Below are 9757 nucleotides of genomic sequence, written 5' to 3' on the forward strand. Positions count from 1 at the left end.
CCCCTCCCATCTATTTACACCCAACTTGCCACTGGAAATCTAAATATTCCAGAAAATACCCCCGTTAAGACCCAAACCAGTTCTTTTAGTAGACCTTTTCTTGTCATTGTACATTAGGGTAAACTTAATTAAGAAAGAAGTCGGGTTTAAGTAGCCCCACTCTAAACAAGCTATAATTAAGTTAAAAAAGAGCTGGTTAAAGTGAGTGAGTTTCAGCTGCTTACCGGGCAAAAAGAGTTATAAGTTACAGAATTTTGGTCAAAAAAGCTTACTGTATTGAGGAAGCTGCCTTCACTCCATGATGTCATCATATAATTTCTTTCACAAGCTTCAATATTCTCATGTCATCCGGGCTTTTGAGAAAACAAGCAGGCAAGTTAATGAAAACATGGTTATTGTATATTGAGCATGAAAGAACACACAATTCAGAAGCATGATGATCTGCAGAGAAATAAAGAATGTTAATTAAAAACCGAACTGATCACAATTAGATTAACCACTTTGGTATAATCAGCTGGTCAGGTGGCAACCAGAGTTCCCCCAAACACTTCAGTGGGATGGCATGCATGGAATTTCACCCTCAGTTGAAGGGTTTTGGAAAGCTTGATCCCAGTGAAGTGGTCAGGGAAACTCTAGGGGACAACTGACTTTCATTCCCTTTGATCTCCTTTTCTCTTGTTCAATTTGGTTTCTTGGTGAGCAAATATATGCACCCCATATTTATAACCTAAGGCTCTCATGAGTTCTCACTTTTCATGATTCTTAGATTAGATTTTTAGGTGTCTAGGAGAACCATTGGAGACAGATAAATTCGCAGAAGTAAGATTTTGGGCCGCAAGTGAACCTGGTCGCAATTGTGGGTCAGAATCAGATTCAGACGAAGGGTTTGAAGAAAGATATATATATTTGAGGGGGGGTCATTGTATATATATTCTCATTGAGAGAGCTATGTATAAAACACAAATTAATCCAAGCCAGATATGCATTGACTTTATTCTAAGATATTTATGCTCTAAGGTATCAATGTAATGTAGGGATACTTAGTTATAAAAATTGCATTTAATTAAGGGAGCTGATTTTCCCACTCCCATTTTCTCTACTTACACTCCCTTTTGTCCTTTTAATACTTTTTAATTATTTTTGTTCTTTTTTATTCTTTTTCTTTCCTATTCTACCCCTATACTACATTAATTTTTTTTTACTTCACTTTTATATTATTTCTTTTTCTTTATACTTAATTTTCCAACTTGCATTAATTCCATTTTCTTTTTCTTTATACTTTTATATTATTTCTTTTTCTTTATGCCGTTAAATGAACATGATAATATTTTTATTTTATTTTTAGAAGACCTATAATGCTTAATGAAGTTAAGAACAAGTTGAATTAAACATTAGAAAAAAGAAAAGAAGGGCATAGTCGGGGAGGGGAGGAGCTGCACATCGATTGTAGAAATGGGAGCAAGAGCAACCCAACAACCATGTCAATCTCTATCCCCAACCATTTTCCCCACCGACACCCAAAGGCCCCAACTCTCCAAGCCACACTTACCTCCCCAACTCCAATGCACCCACCTCTAATATATATAATAAAAGCCCATGCAGTCTTAGCACTCCGCAACGGTCCTTCCCACTTCTCCACCCGCTGAGCAGTTCCTCCCCTTCTCGACTAGACTACGCCTTTTTTTTCTTTTTCTTTTCAAGTTTTTATTTATTTTTTCTAATGATATATTTTAGTTTAATTGAACTTTTAATGTATTTTAAAATTAATACAACTTTTTATTAACTTCAAAAAGCTTTATAGGTTTTCAAAATAAAATGAAAAAGATTATCATGTTCATTTAACGGCAACTTTAACAGAACATACCAAATTGATTAATGGTGGTAAAGACATGGATCAAATTGGCCAAATTAAAAAAATATGGACTAAATTTGCCAAGGTGATAAAACACAAGGACCATTTTGATATTAAAGCCAAAGAAATAATATAAAAGTGAAGTAAAAAGAAATTAATGTATGATAAAGGTAGAATAAGAAAGAGGAAGAATAAAAAAGAGAAAGACTGATTAAAAATATTAAAAAGCAAAATGGAGTGTAAATGGAGAAAATGAGAGTGGGAAAATCAGCTCTCTTAATTAATATAAACTAAAACTAACTTGGGATTAAAATGTGGCATATTTTGACTGGTGTGGGGCCAGGTACTTTTATCAGATTGGCACTCAAGTTGACCATGCCAGCTTTTGATCACTAGAACCTGCTGCAACTCCGTAAGAATATATTTATTTTTGTGTGACTGATATCATCGACGGGGTCATTTATATATCAGAAAATCTAGATGGATTATGATCGCTTCATATCAGAATTGAAAAAAAAAAGGCTGTGGCTGTGGGAATGGAAATGGATAGATTGATTGGGATTGGGAATGAATGAAAATGGAAAAGGTATATAGCTAGCTAGCATGGGGGAGTTGTGAGCACTCGCTTTCATTTCATGCAACATTTTATTCCCTACTAGTTTATGTAGCCCACATAACAGTCTAGGTTCACCACCTACAACTTTATCCCCACATATTTTTATTCCAATTGAATTCCAACCCAAAATAGTACAACTAAAGGCATCTAGCAAACACTATAAATAACATAGATCCATGGAGTTGACATTATCTATTATATATCAAGCAAGAATATGAACAAAAAAGAAAGCAAATGTCAAGTCAGATGACCCCTAGAGTTCCCTTGACCACTTCATTGGGTGATGGACCGATAAACGATCTTTTCCGATAAATTATTTCTTCGAGATAAAAGCTTCTACTGAAGTGTTTGGGGGAACTCCTGGTGTCATTTGATATTATATATCATCAAGATTCAAGATCAAAGATCATAGGGATAAATGTAAAGAGTCTTATGCATGCAATTACAAATTCTGCAATTTTTTTAAAATAGCTTTCTACAGTAATGTGATAATTCCCAGCCACTTTCTCATGCATATATATTATAAGTCTTAACACTTGTTGGTTTTCTCATTTTGATTTTGATAGGTATCGAAGCAATTTCATGCTGGTACTCTTCTTAGAAGATTGCTTAGACAATGAATTTTACATGATTTAAATTCATCAGTTTTTATTTACTCCGACCATATTCTTCATTGTGTTTGTGACTGAATGTCTTATGGAGTGGAAGTAACCTTCCTCTCATCAATTTGCATGTTTCTCAATCAAAATTTAAATAAAGAAAAAGAAGAACAAGTAATTTATGGACATTTTTCTCTATAGATGTTTTGTAATGTTAGCTCCTACCTGAGTCAATATTTAACCCCAATGACAATAGGGCATATGTGGATTAGGTCAATTGGTCATGAGAGTGAGTCCATCCCCTTGCACATAAATTCAAAACCCCTCCTTGCAAATTAATTTAGATTATCAATTGTATATAAAAAAATTTGGGGTCAATATGGGTCAATATACTTGAAATCTTAGTCATTTATGATTTCAAATTTTTTTGGGTGCTGTTAAACGAACACTAAAATTAACTGAATATACTCTTCTATCAAATTATTTATTGAATTATTAATTTACCCTCATATAAAATGACAAAAATAGACTTACTTAGATATGGTATTCCACACACAGACCCAAATTCGTACAAGTGATGATCAATCTCTATGGATTTGCAAACCACTGAGGGCTCGTTTGGTACACGGGACTGTCTTGACATGGACTATGCTTAGGGACTGTCTTGGCTTGGCTTGGCTTGGTCTAAGTTGGATAACACTTATCCTGCGTTTGGTGTACGCTTAGACTAGGACTAGATTTTTTATTTTTTATTTCAAAACTATCTATGTATATGTATATATGTATAAATACATATATTATGTATGTGTACATATGTATTTTATAATATATGTGACATGTATGTGTATATACATGTATATATGTATATTATAAATAATATAAACATATGTATGTATATATATATATATGTACACATACATGTATATACATGTATATATATATTATATTATAAAATACATACATATATATATATATATATATATATATATATATATATATATATATAATATATGTGTATATAGGTGTATATATGTATATTATAATATATACATGGGTATAATACATACATATATATATATATATATATGTATTTTATAATATATATATATATGTATTTTATAATATATTATATATTGTAATATACATATATACATGTATATATACCCATGTATGTATATACATGTATATAAATATATATAATATACATATATATATATATTATATATATACACGTATGCTATATTATATATATAATATATGTATAATATATGTATATTATATTATAATATATATTACATATATACACGTATGCTATTATTATAATATTAATATGTATATGTGTATATGGGTATATTATAATAATAATATACATGTATATATGTATATGTATATTATATATATATTATATATGTATATATGTGTATGTATATATATACATATATACATATATGATATATTTATGTGTATATACATGTATATATGTACATTATAGTATATGTGTAAGTAAGTTTAATAATAATAATATATGTTATTAATTTTACAATATAATATATGCATTTTATACATTGGTCACCATTAGGACTAGCTAATCCTCCCTTTCCACATGGGATTAGTAGTCCCCTCCTAAGGAGGTGTTTTTGGTGGGCCCGGTATTAGCAATCACATCTAAGACTAGGATTAGATAAAACAAACATGGTACTAAATTTAGTCCAAGCCAGTCCAAGCCAATCCTGTGTACCAAACGAGCCCTGATAGCTTTATTGAACAAGGACAAGGGCATACAAACCCACATAAACAAAGCAAACTAAACTTAGCCAGTACACACAACGCCACAGATAGCAAAGTAGAGAGACTGGCAAAGGACTAAAAATTAAAACATTAGATGCGAGGCACCGTAAGACCATCCGCTTCCAGCACACAATTTGTTTTCAACTGCATATTGACCATTAGTATATGAGTACATCATTTGTTTTCTATTCTAAGCCTATGAAATTGTTGATAAGTGATTCATACTGAAAAACCTGAAGCATCGCATACAACATGGATTCCATAAATTCGGATGTATATGATTTATTTATGATATAAATTTGGTAGATGATTAGTAGAGTTATACTTCCATAGTCGGCTTCCAGTTCATTAATAAGTTCGATATTGCACTTTGGAAGAATCCAAGATCCAAATTTCATTCAATTGCTCATGTTTGGTGGTCTGATAGTGTTCGGCAGCCAGCTCTCAAACGGATTTGGTGTTGTGTAATAGTGTATTAGGGTGTACCTGGGGAATTTTGGTAGTTAAATAGGGTATACTTTTGTTAATTTTACATTTTGATTTAAATATTAGCGTGTACTTAGATCATAGGGTGTACTCAGTTAATTTTAGGGCCCGTTTAACAACACCTATTTCTTTTAAGGGTAAAATCATGATTTTAGGTTCCAATAACATAACTGCTCTCTTTGACGAAAAACAATAAAAAGCAATGCTCGGAATATCATGTGGAGCCCACCAATATAGTGGGGCTCGTCTCTGTTAGATAGGTGATATACAATGTTGTATGACTAGCATTTTTGAAAAATAAAATAATATAATAGCTCTTTGATTATTTTGGGTGATTGCGTGAAAGTGTTTTGTTTTGGACCACCTCCTCCAAGGCCCATATCATTTCTACTAGAACAACTTTGTTTGGATATTTTTTCTATCGCCGCGGCTCAGGTGGGAACTCCTTTTTGCGAACCCCTATTTGCTGCTTCATCTCAGCCATCAAAGTAATCTCAACGGCTGGAAAGAAAAAGAGAGCTTACAATAGAAATGGGTACGCTGCAATTCCCCTTAAGGCACGTATCCTGGCACGCCTTTTCAAATCCCGCCTTTTTCCATCCAATCGCGCCTATTTTTTTCGGACTCCCTCTTTTTCCTCTCAGACAAATTCTCCTCTCTCTCTCACCTGTTTATTCTCTCTGTGAGTGGCGATTAGGTTAGGGTTGATAACAGTTACTGTTCACGTTTTTCCCATCTCCTTCACCTCCTCCACGCACATAGTACCCATACACCGACATCGCCTCCCTCAGACATCTATGAATCCCAAGAAAATCTTTAAGTTTTTAGAATTCTAACCTTCAAATATATTTCATAAAATCCTAATTTTAATTTTTTGTGTTCATTCTCTCTCACGACTGCCTTCCTTGCCCGCCAGTGTAGGAGGTAAAGTGAGGGGCCTTGGCTCTGTCTTGGGCCTGTTTCCCTGTTACTTGGATCTGTTACTCTATTTTGCTGTTTCAGTGAGCTTTTGTTGTTGTTTGGGATCGTAAGATGTTTTTCCGTAGACTAGTTTTGGCCTCGACGGCTCTCTTTCTCGCCGGCGCTCTCTTTCTTGATGTCTCTCTCTCTCTCTCTCTCTCTCTCTCTCTCTCTGGTTCGCTCGGTCTCGCGCTCTCTCTCCATGGGAGCCTCCCTTCCTCCATGGATCCATAGGTAACAACTGTCCTTCCTTCTCTTATTATTATTTTCTATGTTTTTTGAAAATTCAATTTCTATGCCCCTAATTTGATTTAGGGTTAAAATGTTTGGGTATTTAATTGTAAATTATCTGTGAAAATCATTATTTTTTTGTATATATTTTCGGTATTTAATTGTATAATTATCTGTAAATTATGACTGTCAAATTCCCTTGAAGTTCCATTTTTTTGATCAAATTAGGCACTTTTCAGTTCAGTTGTTGGTTTTTTAATGCGAACCTACACTGAGTTTTACCCGTGCAATTTCATCATTCACATTTAGGAAACACTGACTGTCTCTCCATCTCTCTCTCGCCGGCTCTCTCTTTCGACTGGTCTCTCTCTCCGTCAAACCTTCCTCTATTCCATAGGTAACAAATGTCCTTCGTCCTCCTAGAATTATTTCTATAATTTTTGAAAAATCAATTTATATATCCCTAATTTGATTTAGGGTTAAAATATTTGTGTATTTAATTGTAAATTATATGCGAAATCATTATCTTTTTCTATATATTTTCGATTTACATAGAAATATTAGTGATTATATGTGGATATGCGTTTGTTCCTCAATTGTTTATGAGATTCTAAATCAGATGTCCTGTTGTTTGTGATTTGTTGTTGTAACAAGAGATGAGAATCAGATCTCTTGGTGTTTGTGATGACTTTACCTTCCAACTTCCTACCAACTGTATTATGTTAATGGAAATTACAGAAACCCATTTGATTGAAACTTGGCAACAAAGAGAATGCTCTGTGTAAGTTTCTGAACCAATATTTCTTTTTTGCTTTTTCTCCGTTTCCTTTGTATCTGCCAGGAAATGCATTTAATTATTCACTATCGATGTGACTTGGGCAACAGATGAGATGAATAAGGGCATTTTGTTGATATGGGGCAGTATTATGAGATAAATATGCAATATTTTGCTGATAATTCAAAGCTTAAGAAACATGGCTGTAAGGTGAGAAAACACTATCTCTAACTTAGCACAAAAGTATTGGCAAAATGTGAATTATGCCATTTTTACGTTTTGTTTCTCCATCAATTTGATGACTTTGTATCTGTATTCAGTTTTAAGTTTTAACAGGTTTGACCACCTAAGCTGTCTCCACCACCACCATATCCCTTTAGTTTTCTAATTGTTAATTCAGTTTGTTATGTAATTTTGATATATTGTTCATGTTTGGATAGTGTTTGAGTTTTTCTATTTCTAGTTTAAGCCTCAATCTAAAACTGTGATGTGTACAGGTTTTCTGTTTTCTTAAAAAAATAGAACAGAGACTTTGGCACATCTTTTCTCAAATCGGCTGATTCCTTTGCTGCAATGTATGTCCCTCTCCTTATTGATTGTTTTTTCATAAATTTTATGCTAATTTTTTTGGGTACATGTATGTTTGTGGATACTGGTGATTTTGGATATAAGGTTAACAGTTGATCCTACGTTTCTTTTATTTGTATTGTCACAGAGGTCAAGGCCCTCCTACTGCAAACTCTCCTTCTTTTGGTCCTTCACTTTGAGCTCAAAATGGTTAGCGTGCTCCATTATAGCCTTTAGTACAGTTGGAGTTGGATTAATAAATCTAATGGTTTCTGATGCACTATTGATGGGTTACTGATACAATATTGACAAATTATGCACGTGTTATTACTGATAAAATAGACTAGAGTGATAATCTATTCACCTGTTGTTGACAAATTATTGATGGCTTCTTGGCATTCATAAGTATCCTAAAAGGTAGCTTCAACTATGATGTGTGAAAATAAAATTTTAACTTTGGGAAATTTGAAGTAATAATTGGAGGAAGAGTTGTTGTAAGGGAGAGTAATGGTGGTCAACATAGTAGTATTGGTAGTATAGAAATAAACTTGACTTTGAGAAATTATTTGAAATTTATATGTCAAAATTATATTTTAAGGCTTAAAAGATGAAGGAAATGTGATTAGAAGTTTGTAGGATTTTTTGGTGAATGTGTCTAATTTTGTATGAATTTATTATGATTTTTGGAAGTTAAAGCATTGGAAAATACTAATAAATTAAAGAGAATGACACATGGCAGCGTCAGATTGGTGCATCATCAGAGTTTTTGACATGTGTCAGTATCATGTAGCAATACGTGTCATCACAGGTTCAATTTTGTATCTTAAACTTCAAAAATTCACACAAAAAAATGATGAAAAATCAGAAAAATGCACCAAAAATTTATAGAAACTTATTGATATCTGCCAATGATAACGAGAGCAGTACTGATAGCACCTCCCTTCCAGTTCCTTTACTAGTAAGGGAAGCCATCACCATGGCACATTATCTTCGACTATGATGTGTGAAAATAAAATTTTGAAGTTGGGAAATTTGAAGTAATAATTGGAGAAAGAGTTGTTGTAAGGGAGAGTAATGATGTTCAACATAGTATTATTGTTAGTATAGAACTTTCAGAAATTATTTGAATTTTTTATATTTAAAAATTATATTTTCAACTTAAAAGATAACAAAATGCCACAAGGAATTCATAGGATTTTAACGATTTGACTTTATTGTTTATACATATTGTGTCGTTGTTGTAGCTCATCATCTTTTGAAACAGATGTGGCTGCTTCAGTTGCTGAGAATATGCACCCTACGTAGAAGACGCAGAATAGTGAACGTATTACTTTGATTTACTGCACGGACCCTGCATTTGAGTAGTTATCGTTACATTTTCACATGATTGTTGAGTTTTAATCAATCGTTTGTGAGACTTTTTTTTTTGGGTCTGAATCGTTTGTGAGACTTATGTATGTTCATATCTGATACTGAAGGTTAATCTAAAATTGACATAAACTAGCCTGTACTTGTGTTGAAGCCATAGTGAATCCATTGGGAAACAAATAAACACACTCAAACATGCTCCAAAGTAATTTGAGAAGCTGAAACCATTTTTTGAAGTCGAACGCAGTCAATAGAGTATCAACCGGCATTCTGCTGTGTCAGTCAGTTGTTCCATTATGCTTCATTAAGCTCCAATCTTGGTTATGAAAATTTGGATCTAACAGTTGATGTACATGTGGTGGAGGATTTGCCTCCATTTTTAAGCTTGTAGAAAAAAACGAAAATGCATTTCTAATAGTGTAATACGATGCTCAAAAAATGGAGACACCCAAAGCGGATGGAGACATTCATTCCGTGCTAAGTTGGGAATTCACACCTAAAGCAATAGTTGGGAA

The 9757-nt window shown here is 33.1% G+C and overlaps 1 long non-coding RNA gene across 2 annotated transcripts; it reads left to right on the forward strand.

Annotated features, from left to right (window-relative positions):
* The first annotated feature begins 5769 nt into the window (after positions 1–5769).
* Positions 5770–9374, forward strand: LOC148297836 (uncharacterized). 2 transcript variants are annotated; one of them, XR_015835671.1, is made up of 7 exons: positions 5770–6535; positions 6842–6929; positions 7187–7313; positions 7418–7517; positions 7805–7882; positions 8023–8084; positions 9139–9374. It is a non-coding gene; the product is annotated as an uncharacterized LOC148297836 (long non-coding RNA). The 2 variants fall into 2 exon arrangements; XR_015835655.1 differs by having other exon boundaries at positions 7187–7517.
* The last annotated feature ends 383 nt before the right edge of the window (positions 9375–9757 follow it).

This window comes from Prunus avium, chromosome 1 (genome assembly GCF_965620075.1).
Source record: "Prunus avium chromosome 1, drPruAviu1.hap1.1, whole genome shotgun sequence".
NCBI lineage: Eukaryota > Viridiplantae > Streptophyta > Magnoliopsida > Rosales > Rosaceae > Prunus > Prunus avium.